Genomic DNA, 16,732 nt, shown 5'->3' with positions numbered 1-16,732 from the left:
ACATGCTTTTAACAAGGTATTTATGTAAAAGTATCATGGCAAGCGTATCCAAGTAAGTGTATCCAAGTAAGTGTATCTCTACAAACAACATGTATTTGTATGGACTCATGAATGAACTGACTCTTGTGTGATTCCTCGTACTAAGAATGGAAAGTGGTATTTCCTAACTATACCTACTATAGTTACTAGTAATGAACGTGTATAATGCAAGTATACCTTTGCTACCCAAAGGTATTGAACTGACTGATGGAACTTTTATGTCTCTATATGTATACATGAAATATAACTGATAGTTAAACGACCTTCGGACGGATACCCGATACCCTACCAGACCACATCCCGACGGGGAAAAGGAAATAAAGCGGGTTAGCCTTCCTAAGTCCTTCAAACATCACTTATATAACTATACATATCTAGGCATGCATTTAACAATTTAAAGTATAAAAGAAGTTTTGTAAAACATTTAAGGGTTTTGAACAATAAATAAATAATAATGACTTGATGTCATTTTATAAAGCATTTCAAAATTATATCCTTTGATAACAAAGTATAACAGAGTTTTGTAAAAACCTTTGTAAAGTTTAACAACTAAGAAAGATGACTTGATGTCAGTTTGTAAAACGTTTTGGAAAGCCATTTATAGAAATCTGTTTGGTAAAACAGCTTAAAGTGTAGTAAATCCTTTAGTATGCTGGTTATTAATCACATAATTGATATAATAAATAGCATGATTAAACCTGTATTCCCCCCATTAAAGCATTTAAAAACATTTAAAAGATTGATTTAGGGGTATGAACTCACCTGTAGTTGATGGTTTGGATGTATTGACTGACGTAGGATGCTAAGTGTCAAGTGAAGACTTGTACACACACAAGGATCCTAGTTAACATATAGTAGTACATATATGTACCCAATTAGTCTTTAAACAACTAATTAACAAAGTTAAGACATCCTAGGACATGACAAACACTTTATATAAGTGTGATAAGTGCTAAGGAGTGCATCTAAGTGTTGTAGGACAAGGCTATTGAGTTTACGGTCGTAAACCCTAGAGTTTACGGCCGTAATGTTCTAAGCTTTTGGTCATTTGATGTTTTGAAGCCTTACATGTCCCTTAGGAGTATTTCTACTTAATGGTTTAGTCATTAGAAGAGATTAGGGAACCCTTTACCTCCTTTAAGGAGTTTACGGCCCTAAGACCGATTCCCTTAGGGTTTGCGGTCGTAATCTCTCATGGACATGGTATTTTTGTGCTTTCAAGTCCTATACACATTAAGGTATGAGTCTAGACTAGATTCACCAGGATAGGAAGGGACTAGCGCACACTTTTGGCCCTTATAGAAGGGTTTACGGTCCAAGGTGTTCTTGGGCCGTAAACTCTTTGATCTTGGTGATTCCTTGTGATTTCTTGATGTATAGAAATATTACAAAACCTATTATACTCTAAGATAGAAGCACTTACGATTTGGGATGAAAGCCTGAAGATCCTTGAGACAGAATCGGATTTTTCTCTAGTTGAAAATGGAACAAATGAAATAAAATGGCTAAGGGCCATATTTATACCCCTTGGGGTTTTTTGTCCAAAAATATCATTTGAGCCGAAAACTCCAAACTCTTGGTGTTTTGAAACTTTTAAGATGCACATAATACTCTAGGGCATCCTTTCTCCTGATATCTCCTAAAGTGTGAATCCTGAAATACTCAAACTTATTCTAAAAAGTCTGAAAATTAACAACAACTGTTCTGACTTCTATTGACTTTATATGTTTTTACATAATAGAAATTTCGGGTTGTCACATCATCCCCTCCTTAGAAGGAATTTCGTCCCAAAATTAGAATTTAAGCAAATAAGTAGTTACAAATAACTAAGTAAAAAAGACAAGGATATTTCAGTTTCATCTGATCCTCACGCTCCCAAGTGAATTCCGGTCCTCGCTTGGCGTTCCAGCGAACCTTCACTATCGAGATATGGCTTTGTTTCGTTTGCTTGACCTCTCGGTCCATGATCTCTACTGGTTCCTCCATAAAGTTGAGGCTCTCGTTGATCTCGATCTCGTCGAGTGGAATAACAAGAGTCTCATCGGAAAGGTACGTTTTCAAGTTTGAGACATGAAGGGAGAAATGTATGTTACTAAGTTCGAGGGGTAGGTTAAGTTGTGGATGTTTCCTTTCCCTTTCTTACTACGAGAGTAGATAATTAAGTCATTTACAAGGACAATGACGAACTGATCCAAGCAAGAATGGTGTACTCTATTCATTACGTTCATGAATACTATGGGCGTATTCGTCGTATCCGAGGGGTATCACTACGTACTCATAGTGTCCGCCTCGAGTTTGGAAGATTGTCCTCGGGACACCCTTCACTAACACTCGTAACTGGTGATATTCGGATCTTAGGTTCATTTCTGAAAGGTACCTCGTTCCTTGCGGTTGGTGAACTGATTCATCTATGTGAGGCAAAGAGTGATGATATCTAATGGAAGTCCTGTTGAGGTCTGCACCACGAGGACTTCCCAAATGTCACCCATACTAGTACTACTCTCGCCCATGCACGCTTAGCTGCGGAGTTCTGATGGGATCCGGTGCATTAGTGCTGGTATGATCGCACCCTCTGAAGTCTGCCTTCTTGAAAAATAAGACCAGAGCTCCCAAAGGTGAGAAGCTTGGTCTTTTCATTCTGAAAGGATAAGAAACATGAGGTACTTTATGCGTGGGTACTTCGGTGTTCTGGAATGACGGCTTCGCTAGAAAGACGTTTTCGGAGAAGGAGATGTACGCACGAAACTGGTATTGTGAGGATCGAATGGACTCTAGTCGTATGATGAAATCAGAATCACTTGGAATAAAGGCACTAGATTTGATCATATCGGTGTTACAGACAAAACGCAACAGTGCAACCTTTAACAGAGCTACAGTACTTTAGATTTACTACAAGACTATTGCTGCGAACAAGGCATACTACAAAAGACAAGTATACGCAGCACGGGGGTCCCTTAACTGACGGGATCCCGCAAAAGGTAAGACTCGAGTCGCAGTAATTTAAAACGGTTTATAAGTATGTTACAATGAAACGCCTTAATTACTTTTACGTGGGTTCGGAGTAGTCTCCCCTGCGGTAGTGATCCTTAGTATTCTGCCGTCTGCGCCGGAGTTCTTTGTTATAGGAAAATCCTTCTTGAAGTGCCCTATCTCATCGCATTGGTGGCATGACTGGCTAGTACTAGCATCGGTGGTGGGAGTGAGGTGTTTAGTCAGAGTTACGTGGAGACGGGTGCCTTCCTCGTTACTCCACTTTGAAAATTTCCCTTTAAAGGGTCCAACTTTGTCACTACTTTTGTGTGTAGGGTTGGTCCCGATGCCAGGGACTGGATGAATGGGTCGTGCCAGTGCTGAAGGTTCAGGAGTTGCCACTTGTTTCTGTTGCATGGCAAGTCTTTGGAATCACTTTCGCTCACTTCTGGCTTGGCGATATCGTCTCCTCTTTTCAGTCTTACGGCTTCGCAAGTCCGTGACTGGTGTCGTTTGTTGACTTCCCCGATTGGTACTACAATCGGAACTCTTGACTCCTTTGTCATTCTTGTTTGTGTTGCCGGAAGTTGAAGTGTGTAAGGAAAGTTGTCATAGCAGCTGCTACTGCAGCTTGTAACGTAGCGACGTCGATATGGAGGATAGGGGTTTCGTTGCTCGGCTGATTGTTTCCGGATGACGACATGATTCTGTAACACGAAAGATAAGGATTTTGTGAGCGATTTTGTTTGACCCTAAATGTACTTCGATCGCTTAAGTAAAGAGTAAGAGTACATTCTCGAAAGTTTGACCTACATCCCTATGATGCAGTCCTATTACGGAATTGAAGTATGTTCACGAAGGTCCGACCTACATCCCTATGATGCAGTCCTTAGCAAGGAGTAGAAGTAAGTTCGTAGAATGTTCTCAAGACGTTTGTTGTTCAAGCCGAGGTATCGTTGGTTGGTGAATAACATGATCCAACCACTAAAAGAGACTTGGAAATGTCTCCGGAGTTAAATTACTATAGTCCAGTGACTTGACTAACGCATGTTTCAGATAGACTCCAATGAAAGTATGACAAGAGTATTTGAACAAAAGCGTGACACGGAAGTTAGCCGACTGTCAATATCATCGATGTTTAAGATGTAATAAGTTCAGGAAAAATTTGACCTTGAAGAAGGTCTTACATCATATCCGGAGTAGCAAAAGTTTTGGCCGCATAAAGGCCTAACTAAAAGTACCTACAGTACAAGGAAATTTCATAGAAAATGCCACATAGGTCATAGACAGGAACACGGTTCTTTAAAACAAGAAAGAAAGTAAAGTATCTCCTATTGGTGACGATCATCCCTCTGGTGAACTCTTAGCTCGGCCAGTTGACGTTCCATATCAAGTAGGTGTCTTTCGTACACCCTCTGGTGTACTCATAGTTCTATGACTTCGGCTTGTGATTCAACCAGTGCTTGAAGAAAGGTTTCATGGTCTCTTTCAGATCTCTCACAAGCATCTTCCAGACGAATGGTGCGAAGGGTATGCATTCTCGCATTGGCGACAACTTCTGTGATTTGATGTAGGGTTGTCCTGCCTTGAATCTCATTTCGGGCCACTCTGCGGACCAGGATTGGCAAGATTCTGTCCGCTGAACCCCCATTGCTCAAGTCATAAAAGCTTCGGTCTCCATTAAATGGCATGGGCTGGTCCTATACTTGGCTCCATGTTTCGAAGCATTCTACCCAAGGACGCATCGGGCCATGAAAAGCCGGACGAGGGTTAGGATTTGTAAAGGGATCTGCCTAGGGTAGGTTCTCAACCTCGGGTTCGGAGTTATCATTATCCACGAGGTCTTCAGCACGGTGATCATTCAAAAGGATAGGATGATGATTCCCTAGTCCTTCTCCAAACCATCCATAAATAACTTCGTTCGGAAGGTACGGGTTGTCGTGGAGATGGAGTCCAGCCATTTTATCTACGCGATAATTGGGGTAAGGAAATAATTATTAGACGAACTATCTAGATAATTATTATAAAATCTTCATTAGTTACATCGCTATTTGTAAAGTGCATACTAGTCATATGTAATTAACTCAGGTTAGGCCTTCGAATAAGTGACCTTAACTCCAAATTCACAAGGAATAGGGGTAAAGTAAAATTTTCACAGATTCTAAGTCTATAACATCCTAGTTACATATAGCCTTAGTGTATCCACTTAGCAACTATCAACTTAGTAATAAAGATCCTTTTTAGTTCTCAAGTAAGTAATTATAGTAACACAAAGCACCACTATGGTATTTTAGACTTAGGTTCTGTTATAATGTTCTCATTGTAGTGGTGTTGGTAAGTTTTTAGACTTTTTGACACATCACAACCATTCTTGCGCATGTGCTAATCACTCATCGGAACAACATAGTTGATCAGGCTATGCCACTCCCAAGATTAACCATACGTCCCCGAGCTTACCTACGATATTCAACAATCATAATACTTTTGTTCTTGTCATTGTGACACAGATTTTAGTATGAATGTAGGCACGTATACTTTGTTAAATATTTTATTATTTAAAAGTATATACTCTTGGTCAGAGTGTTTTAATCCCAATGTATTTATAGTTAGTATATCTTTTATGGGTTGATATACTTCATTCACTATAAACAATGCTCTGATACCAATCTATCACACCCCAAAACCGAGAACGGCGGAAACGTTCTGGGGTGGAGGACGTCATGTAATGTATCACAACAATGAGAAAGTACTAAACAAGCAACAACATCGTCCATTGCATTAATAGTAACATTTTAATTACAAGCGTGTTCTTTCATAAAATACAACAATAAAATGAATAATCAGAATTTAAGACGAGTCTGGACTACTCCGTCTTCACAAATCCTGGTCGTCGTACATGCCTATTTGTGACCTGAGAATAAAAGTTATTTTGAAAGCGAGTATCAGCCAAAAAGCTGGTGAATTCATAAGTATTAATGTGTATTTGATTTGTAAAACTTGTAATGAAAGAATTGACATTGTTTTGAAAGAAGGTTCATATAAGTGTGGAAATGTTTGTAAGTAATTGAAAGCGTTTGAAAAACCCTAGAAATCCCTATGATTCCTATTAGTATAGATGAAATCTTCTACCAAGTCCTAACTATTTTGAAAGTAGCCTTCTACCAAGACTCGACTGTTTTGAGAGTAGTCTTCTACCAAGACCCGAATGTTTTGAAAGTAGTCTTCTACCAAGATCCGACTGTTTTGAAAGTACCCTTCTACCAAGACCCGACTGTTTTGAAAGTAGCCTTCTACCAAGACCCAACTATTTTTAAAGTAGCCTTCTACCAAGACCCGACTGTACTACTATTATTATTAATATAAGACGTTATATCCTGTGGTACTAGGATACTCAAATATAATTCACCTCATAGGTTATGTGAATGACTCACAAGATAAAGGTAATAATAATATAAATAACTCAAGTATTATCCTTTTGTACTAGGATAACTAACAGTGTTAACTGAAGACATCCGTAGATGTACATTTACCTCTGTTACTAACAGTTGGGTGTAGGAATAGTTAGTCCCTTAAAGTATACCTATAATGGTATCAACTGTAGACATCTGTAGATGTGCATTACCTATGTAGCTAACAAGGTTTTAGGAATGGTTAGTCCCGCAAAGTATCCTTTGGTACTAGGATATTAAGTCCAGTCTATCTCGTCGATTATGTGATTGTATCACAAAATAAAGATAAGAAGGAGGATTATATAACAGAATCTATACATATAAAATGTAATAGTAACTCATCATATATTATCTATGTAAAAGTATCCATGTAAGAGTATATGAACGTATACCTTTGCTACCCAAAGGTACTGAACTGGCTAATTAGAACGATTATGTCTATATATGTACACATGATATATAACTGATATTTAAACGACCTTTGGACGGATACTCGATACCCTACCAGACCACATCCCAACAGGGAAAAGGAAATAAAGCGGGTTAGCCTTCCTAAGTCCTTTAAACATTATTTATATAACTATACGTATACAGACATGCTTTTAACCAGGTATCTATGTAAAAGTATCCTGGCAAGCGTATCCAAGTAAGTGTATCCAAGTAAGTGTATCTCTACAAATAACATGTATTCGTATGGACTCATGAATGAACTGACTCTTGTGTGATTCCTCATACTAGGAATGGCAAGTGGTATTTCATAACTATACCTATTATAGTTACGAGTAACGAACATCTATATTCCAAGTATACCTTTGCTACCCAAAGGTATTGAACTGACTGATGGAACTTTTATGTCTCTGTATGTATACATGATATATAACTGATAGTTAAACGACCTTCGGACGGATACCCGATACCCTACCAGACCACATCCCCACGGCGAAAAGGAAATAAAGCGGGTTAGCCTTCCTAAGTCCTTCAAACATTACTTATATAACTATACATATCTAGGCATGCATTTAACAATTTAAAGTATAAAAGAAGTTTTGTAAAACATTTAAGGGTTTTGAACAATAAATAAATAATAATGACTTGATGTCATTTTATAAAGCATTTCAAAAGTATATCCTTTGATAACAAAGTATAATAGAGTTTTGTACAAACCTTTGTTAAGTTTAACAACTAAGAAACATGACTTGATGTCAGTTTGTAAAACGTTTTGGAAAGCCATTTACAGAAATCTGTTTGGTAAAACAGCTTAAAGTGTAGTAAATCCTTTAGTATGCTGGTTATTAATCACATAATCGATATAATAACTAGCATGATTCAACCTGTATCCCCCCCCACCCCATAAAAGCATTTAAAAACATTTAAAATATTGATTTAGGGGTATGAACTGACCTGTAGTTGATGGTTTGGATGTACTCACTGACATAGAATGCTAAGTGTCAAGTGAAGAGTTGTACACACACAAGGATCCTAGTTAACATATAGTAGTACATATATGTACCCAATTAGTCTTTAAACAACTAATTAACAAAGTTAAGACATCCTAGGACATGACAAACACTTTATATAAGTGTTATAAGTGCTAAGGAGTGCATGTAAGTGCTGTAGGACAGGGCTATTGAGTTTAGGGTTCTAAAGAACCCCTTTCATGAGTGTACTCCCCAAGGGCCATAACACAATGAGTTTACGGTCGTAAACCCTTGAGTTTATGGCCGTAATCTCCTAAGCTTTTGGTCATTTGATGTTTTGAAGCTTTACATGTCCCTTAGGAGTATTTCTACTTAATGGTTTAGTCCTTGGAAGAGATTAGGGCACCCTTTACCTCCTTTGAGGAGTTCACGGCTCTAAGACCAATTCCCTTAGCGTTTGCGGTCGTAATCTCTCATGGACATGGTATTTTTGTGCTTTCAATTCCTATACACATTAAGGTATGAGTCTAGACTAGCTTCACCAGGATAGGAAGGGACTACGACACACTTTTGGCCCTTAAAGAAGGGTTTACGGTCCAAGGTGTTCTTGGGCCGTAAACTCTTTTATCTTGGTGATACCTTGTGATTTCTTGATGTATAGACATATAAAAAACCCTATTATACTCTAAGATAGAAGCACATATGATTTGGGACGAAAGCCTGAAGATCCTTGAGAGAGAATCGAGTTTTTCTCTAGTTGAAAATGGAACAAATGAAATAAAATGGCTAAGGGCCATATTTATACCCCTTGGGGTTTTTGGTCCAAAAATATAATTTGAGCCAAAAACTCCAAACTCTTGGAGTTTTGAAACTTTTAAGATGCACATAATACTCTTGGACATCCTCTCTCCCGATATCTCCTAAAGTGTGAATCCTGAAATACTCAAACTTATTCTAAAAAGTCTGAAAATTAACAGCAACTGTTCTGACTTCTATTGACTTGATATGTTTTTACAGAATAGACATTTCGGGTTGTCACATGAATAAAGTTGGAAACTTTATCCATTATGAAGTAATTAGGAACCATAAAATGTGATCTTGGTCTGTCTATCCCTTCCATGCAAGACTTCTGATTTCTTAATGGATCAATAAGTTAGAGTTTTGGCTTTTGAACCTCTTCTAGCCATTTAAAAGTCATAAAGGTGGAAACTTTATGACATAACTCGATGTTTTAAGTCTAGATGTGAGCTCTGGACAAAAGGTCTTAAGTATGGTTGTTCACTATTTGGATAAAACCGAATTGTCCAATTGGACAATTTGGATTGGACGATTTGTTCGGATATTCGGATTTTTGGATTGGTTTTCAACAAAACCGAATTATTTTTTGGATTTCGTATTGGTATTGGTTTATGAAATAAGAATCGAATAGTCCAAAAAAAACAGGATAACAATTTGTTATGTATTTATTTTCAATATATCTATAATTATTTATTAATTTTATATATTTTTTTTTAAATAAGTTCAAAAGGTTTTACCTAATAAAAGACATTAATATGTAATTTTTGTCAAAAGTTTTTTATATATTAAATAATAAACTATAATATGCCATCTTAGTTGTTGTTTATAAATTTTTAATCACAAGTAAATAATTTATTTTTGCTTCTTCTGTAAAATTAGATCATATTATAATTTTGCATCCGTTTAAAATGTTATGGTTTTTGAAAAACGGATTATAAAAACTGATCCATCCGAATTGTAATTGGATTGGATCGGATCGGATTTGAATTTAGTTTGGACTATTTGGATCCATATTTTGAAAACCGAAATCCATTTGGATTTACTAGGATTGGATAGAACCGATCCATTCAAACGAACACCCCTAGTCCTAAGTGATAAACCACTTAGTGGATAAATAAGATCAGGTTGCATACGTTGGGCATACAAGGAGTACGTTGGGCGTACGCAGCTGCAATGGACTATGAATTTTTTACTTTCGTTGACCGTTGACTTTTGACAAAGTTTGACTTTAGGTCAAACTTGAGAGTTTTAGACTATTGATTAAGGTTTTACTTGGTTTTGGTGATTAGCGGATTCGTGGTAGAATACAATACAAAAAGGGAAACACATCTCAATTTTACAGGTATCTTCATTTCAGGTGAGTTATGCCTCATTGTACCCGTGCATCGAAGGCACTAATGTCGACCCACTAGTTTTGGTTATCTTTTAGTAGAGGGATGCCATAGGGACTATATATAATCATGTAGGATAGAATTAGGACTCTTGTTCTAGGATTTCTTTCTTGTCCCTTCTTTGGTTATGGCTCTAGAGTAGGATCACTTGTTCAGGTGTCTATCTCACCTCTCGGTATATACGGTTATGTGTTCCTTGGATCATTGGTATTTAGTATGTTGTTATGTTGTAGGGATCTATTAGATCTGTATCCAGGTATATACGATGTTGCTATGATGTAGTGATATGTTAGATTTCTATCTTGGTATCTAGGATGTTGATATGCGGTAGTGATCTGTAGATCTATATGTCTACATGTACTTGTTGGTTATCATCTAATGCAGTTACCTAGGGACCGTATGTAGTCACATAGGATAACCTGAGAACTCTTGATCTAGGATTTTTTGCATGTTTGTTGTTTGTTTGTGGCTCTAGAGTAGGATCATCTGTTCAGGCGGCTATCTCACCTCTAGTTACTTATGGTTACGTATTTCATGGAGGTTAGCTGGTAGAGGGATGGTATGCTGAGGGAGGACTAGTAGGCGGTACTGAGCTATATGACTGATGTTTTCCTGTATTGTGTGCCTACTTGATCCTTGATTGTTTATATGTCGACATATGGTGGTAGTGGGTTGAGGCGGTCATGCTTTGTGATGTAAGCCAAGATACTCGGTGCGGGCCAACTATAAGTTGTAGACACGGAGGCTCGAGAAGAGTGGTTGGGTTGAGGCTGTAGGCCAACAAACCCTGGGTATTCCATCCTGATGGCTAATTAGACCCGTTGCATGTTGGCATTCTAGTCTGTGGACTGATTGAGCCTGGGCATTCCAATCTGATGATTGTAGGACGTTATCCATGCTTGTATGTTTATCGTATGAGGTATTTTAGGGAACTCACTAAGATTTGTGTTTACGAAGTTGTTTATTGTTTCTGGTATCATCGGTCATCATGGTAAGGAGCAGGTGTCACTGTACACATTCAACAGTAGCAATGAAGATTATGCGCTTTAATATTACTCTCATTTTCAATAAATGTATTTGGAATAAACGGTTTTCTTCATAATGGATTTATAATCGGGAAGCTTTTTACTTTAATAAAATGAATAAAAAAATATTTGTGAAAATGGGACGTTAGAAGATGGTATCAGAGCCCTGGTGTGAGTGAATTGGAGGAAAACATGTGTGAATCCAGTCTCAAACTAGGATTCGATTGAAAAAGAATTTATAATAAAAGGGTTGGGTTAGGAAAATAGGCTCGGTCTCTTGTCATGTTATTATTTGATTATAGGCCTAGGATATGGAACGTGGACCTCCACTTAACTTTGGTTGTACAGGAAGATAGAGTGTACATAGTCAGCCGGAGCCCAAACAGGAAAGTGGTTCCCAAAATACCCATACTTGTTATGTTTGCTGAGTTTTGATTTTGCTGATATATAGATTGTTAGATACACATCCTAGTGGATAAGATTCTTTTAGAAACTATTGGATTGAAGTACCTGAGTCTAGTATTACCTTATGATATAGGGAATTTCTTGCTATATGCTACTTGATTTACTGATTGTTATGTGTATGTTGATTAGTTGTATATGTTCGGGTTTGAATAGCCTTAGAATAGTCAACTTAGCCTTACTTCTTGTTCCTTGTTTGGTTGTGGACTTAGGGCATATTCGATTATTTGGCAATCTATCTAAACTCGTATTGTGTACAAAAAGCATGCACAAAAGCAACCGGTGGTGCGTAAGCTAAGATAATCCTAGGAAGGGTTCTTAGGAAGTTAGTTGTGGATCGTAGGAGAAGTAGGTGTTAGCACGCCTAGGATTAGTCTGGTGCAATGAATTATGACCTTAGGATGAATTCTTAATCAATTACGGATAGGTGTGGAAGTTAGTATGGGCCCGTAATACTCAAACCACATGATTCGTATGAGGTTTGGGAGGAATCCCGAGGTTACTAAGGAAGTAATAGGAGTATAGAATGGTGTGTTGAGCACTGTGTTATGATGTCTGATCTTTCCTTAGTATATTTTCAGTATGGTGACTTTTGAAGGTTCGGGATCAGAAGTTGACAACATAAGGAGAGCAGGTCTGGGTGAGGAGGAGATATGTGGGATCATTGTTGCCGAAGTGGTCGAAGTCTTCAAGGAGGCAATTATAGAGTTGTGTAGGCCGTTCAATACCATGTTAATCAAGGAGTTTTACCGATGCTATGCCACCATCATGCATATAGTTGTTGTCACAGCCACAACAACAGTCACCATTTCAATATCTCAAAGACGCTAGGCGATGCAGTGTCGGGAGTTCAATTATACAAATCCCCTAGAGTTCAGAGGCGACAGGGAACCGATCATTGCTTCAAGGTGGATTTATAATGTGTAGGGATGCTTCTTCACGTGTTCATGTCCCGAGGGCCAGAAGTTGAAGTTTGCGCTGAATCTTCTTCGCTAGGTTGCAAAGGATTGGTGGGTGTTTTTGACCCAGGGCTTTTCGCAGGCCGATCGAGCTATAGTGACTTCGGAGTAGTTTCTGGACATGTTACAAGAGGATTATCTTCCTCTTGTGGAGCAGGAGCGATGGACTCAGGTGTACATAGATTTGAGATAGACGATTGAGTCTGTGTCGGAGATCACCAAGATGTTCACTGAGAGGGTTTTGTTTTGTCTTGAGTTCGTTGCTTTAGAGCAAGCTCAAATGACTCAATACTTGAGCATACTCAAGACTAATATTTTGTAGTTTCTCTCTACCCATTGATATAGTACCCTCATTGAGCTTCAGGATACCACAAGGATGCGAGAGATTGAAATAGAGACATAAATGAGGGAGCAACGTCAGGCTCCAGTTCAGTCCCAGCCTGCAATAAAATAATTCAAGTCTGTCGGCCGGAGTTCAGGATCAGCTGAAGGGAGGTGCAGATCTTTTTTATGTCATATGTGTGACAAGGATGGTCATTTTGGTATAGATTGCAGGCGGAGTGTGTGAGTTTGTTTCTATTGTGGCCAAGAGGGCCACATCAAACTCGTTGTCCCTTTCTCGTTTTTGGTGTGGTGTTGGACCATACACCCCTAGATTGGCTATTGCCCGACCGTCGTCATGGGACAGTAGGAGTTTCAGGATTCGAGGTTTGTGTTGTCAGTTCTTGTATATAGTCGGTTGTTGCAGTGTTGGTGTTCATCTGCATTTTCTGTTTATGATTCAAAGTTCAGTTGCAACCTAGAATGATAAATCAAATAGAATTTCCTTATTAGATCTATTATAATTGAATTCTTATTATAAGTGAATTAATTATCTTTGTCCTTGATTGTATGTGTGTTGGAATTTTTGAATATTGTGTGGGAGATTCACCTGTGTATGTGGATATCAGTGGCTACGATCAAGTAGTAGAGTTTAATTGGGTCTTAGTATCAAAGGACTATGAAGTTGTCAGATTCTAGCATATTTCGAGTAGGGGAGAGTGGAATCTCGCATCAAGAAGACCTTGTGCCAAGGTTCAGTTCTCAGTCGAATTTCTCCAAGCTCAAGACTTCCGCACAACTTTTGAATCGTCCGATTTCGCATCAACATCATCGTCAGCTATTGGATTTCCCTTTGAGTCGATTGGTTTTAGTTGTGATAGCATCTATAGGTCGTGCTTGTGCTTTAGACTCTAGGATGTTCGGAGACCAGGTTGAGGGATGTGATGAGGGCTTCCTTGTCTCTTCTTGTTTGATTGGGGCTTAAAGGTCTGAGTCACAACCCGAAGACCTAGTAAGGTAAGTTAAGTCTTGTTGGGCTCAAGTATTGTCATCGGTTAGTATAAAGTCCAAGTGTTTTCATTGGTTAGTTGATTAGGGGTAATCCCGAGTGCTGTTCCCGATAAGTAGATCAGGGGTAAGCCTAAATGTTGTCAGTAGATAGCTAAGCAGCGCTATCAGAGCCGAGTAGGAGTGTAGCCTAGTTTGGTATTTGATCAATTGGTTCTCGTCACGATGGTGCACTTATGTGTGAGATTAGCAAGACGTTGATTGGCCGAGGGGGTTTAGAGCCGATCAAATCCTTGGGTTTTCGGTTAGAGGTTCGATCATGAAGAGGAAGCGAGAGCTGATTTCAAGGAAGAAATCTAATTTTAGTGAGAGAGAATCGTAACATCCTGTTTCCTGCCATTTCTAAGTGGTGTGCCGAAATTCGATTGTGTATGGCTTTAGCCCTTAAGGAGGTGAAGTTTAGTCATTGTGGAAGGAGGTAATGATAGTTAAGAGATTTTTCCCTACAATTGCATTTTAGGCCGAAGGGTAGAAAGGGAAAAGTCACAGCCCGGGTTCTTTCATGAAATATAGATTTTTGTTTAAATTTTTTTTATTCTAAGATATCTATATAATATTATGGGGATCTTCAACACCTTTCTCTCGATATAAAGAACGTCGAAAATTGAGTTGGAATAAAGAAGTCGCAACCGATTAAAGTTAGGATGATTTTGGATTAGTCGCATACGTTGGGCGTACGTGGAGTACGATGGTGTACTAGGCATCCCAGGTATATTGGGTGTACCAGGACTATGTTAGGCATTTACGATCAGAACCCAAACCTTATTTTTGTGGTTTGAGCCCTATTTAAGCTCCTTAACTTCCCCAAACCCATTCCATTCTCAGGCTCCTCCCCTTCAACTGTTGGGTTTTGAGCATACTAACGCTCCTATGGTGTACATGAAACCCTAAATACCTTAGATCTATGTTTTCTCTATTATAAATGCAAATATCAATTTCCAAGGTATTTATCCTAACTAGCATATTATGAAGTACAACTAATATAAAATCTAGTAGAATTACATACCTCTTTGTTGGTGCTTGATTCCAATGAACTCAAGAGCCTAGTGCCCCAAGTGTGACACCTCAAATGGTTAACACAACACCATGAACATTTGGAATAACCATGAGAGAGGATATTCATATAAGAAATCGGCCTGCCCTCCTTTTCTATGAAGTAGAGCCAATTTCACCAACCAAGGGGCTTCTTATATTGTGTGCACATTAGGTTTACACCATGTAACCCATGTCTTTACCTATTCCTTATGCTCCATGGGTTTTAACCTCCATGGAGTATCCATGGGCCACCACATGGGTTAAACCCAACGTAAGGAATCACGGATCACAAGCCCACATGTATAAGAATCAATGATTTACACAACCAATCCACATATATTTAATTAGTCTCTTTTGATCACTAAATTAAAATTGATCAATACTAATTAAAATAATATGATTTCATATTAATATATTATAACTTAAAATATATTAATATGTCACAAATATCTTCTTCTCATTAAAAGGTCTACCCAAATGTTCCGATGCCATGCAACCCAAATGGACCATGTCGGGTCGGGTCAAGTATATACCAATTATAGTTATGGACTTAGACACTAATCCAATAGTCTCCCACTTGGATAAGTGTAATAACTATTATTGCAAGTATAACTTCACAACCTGACCAGCAATCGTAGCTCTTAAAAGCTGATGTTGAACTCTGAACAAATCAATGACGCGTCCATTAGATAAGTGATCATATATTCCTCCATTCTAGATATCATATGGACTGAGACATGGATTATAATCATTCTCTCTGTCTATTTGTTGTTTCCCGGTTTCCTATTTATGACGACCAACTAATTGAACAAATCAAATCAGTCCAGGCTTGGCCAAGCACTTAGGGTGCCATAACTAAATCATCGGTGGGCCCACAGATATCGCTTTTATCCCGAAGGTAAAAGGAATGGAAAAACTTCGACTCATATGCTTGTACTGACTATTTTTTGAATCATACACAAAGGCACGTTTTATAACATCGAGTTACCAATGTGTTTTCGTGAAATGAATGTATAACCAACTCATAGTCAACAACTCATATCTCTAGGTTTGAAGAATATAAGATATTATCGTCTCACGATTCACTGAGCATGGGTTGAATCCAATACTCGGGACTTATGAGCACTCATGAATGTTGTAGCAACTATTACTATGTCTAATGCACATTAGACAAATCATACAAGCCAAATTAATGATAGTCTTAAATCAATACCTACTTCCAAAGTATGACTGACTGTGGAGAGTTTGAATAACTTAGTCATTCGGGAAGAATGACCTAGTTATTCTGGAAGTCAAAACATGCAAAGTGAAACACAAGAATAATACTTATTCCTATATGGTCTCAAACACTTGAGTGTGAATAAAAATGCTTTTATCTAAGCACCATATTGATTACTCATTATTCATTGTTTCAATTTATCAACTTAATACTTGAATTGAAACAATAGTCATGACATGCACCAAGCATGCCTACTATGTTCGTCCAAACAATAGCTATGCCATACTCCAAGTATGCACACTATGTTTGTTGGATTAATGTCTAAGTCCATAATTATATTTGGTATGTACTTGACCTGACCCGACATGGTCCATTTGGGTTACACTTCACCGGCATAATTTATATGGATAATCTTTTGAGAATAGTACATTTATGATTATATTAATATATTATAAGTACTAATATATTAATATGGAATCATATTATTTAATTCGCATTGATCAAGAATTAATTTAGAATTAATTACGTGATCAAAATGAACTAATTAAATATGGACTCTTATATATATAGAATGGGCC

General features: G+C 38.0%; 1 non-coding gene across 1 annotated transcript; it reads right to left on the bottom strand.

The window, feature by feature from the left end:
- Window positions 1-2,492: 2,492 nt before the first annotated feature.
- On the bottom strand, window positions 2,493-2,610 carry LOC145049161 (5S ribosomal RNA). The gene has a single exon (XR_013683250.1). It is a non-coding gene; the product is annotated as a 5S ribosomal RNA (ribosomal RNA).
- Window positions 2,611-16,732: the final 14,122 nt, after the last annotated feature.

The sequence above is a fragment of the Lactuca serriola genome, chromosome 4, assembly GCF_051521515.1.
Source record: "Lactuca serriola cultivar US96UC23 chromosome 4, Lser_US96UC23_V15, whole genome shotgun sequence".
NCBI classification, from domain to species: domain Eukaryota; kingdom Viridiplantae; phylum Streptophyta; class Magnoliopsida; order Asterales; family Asteraceae; genus Lactuca; species Lactuca serriola.
The sequence above is the reverse complement of the archived record's forward strand: the minus strand, read 5'-3'. Positions and strand labels throughout refer to the sequence as shown.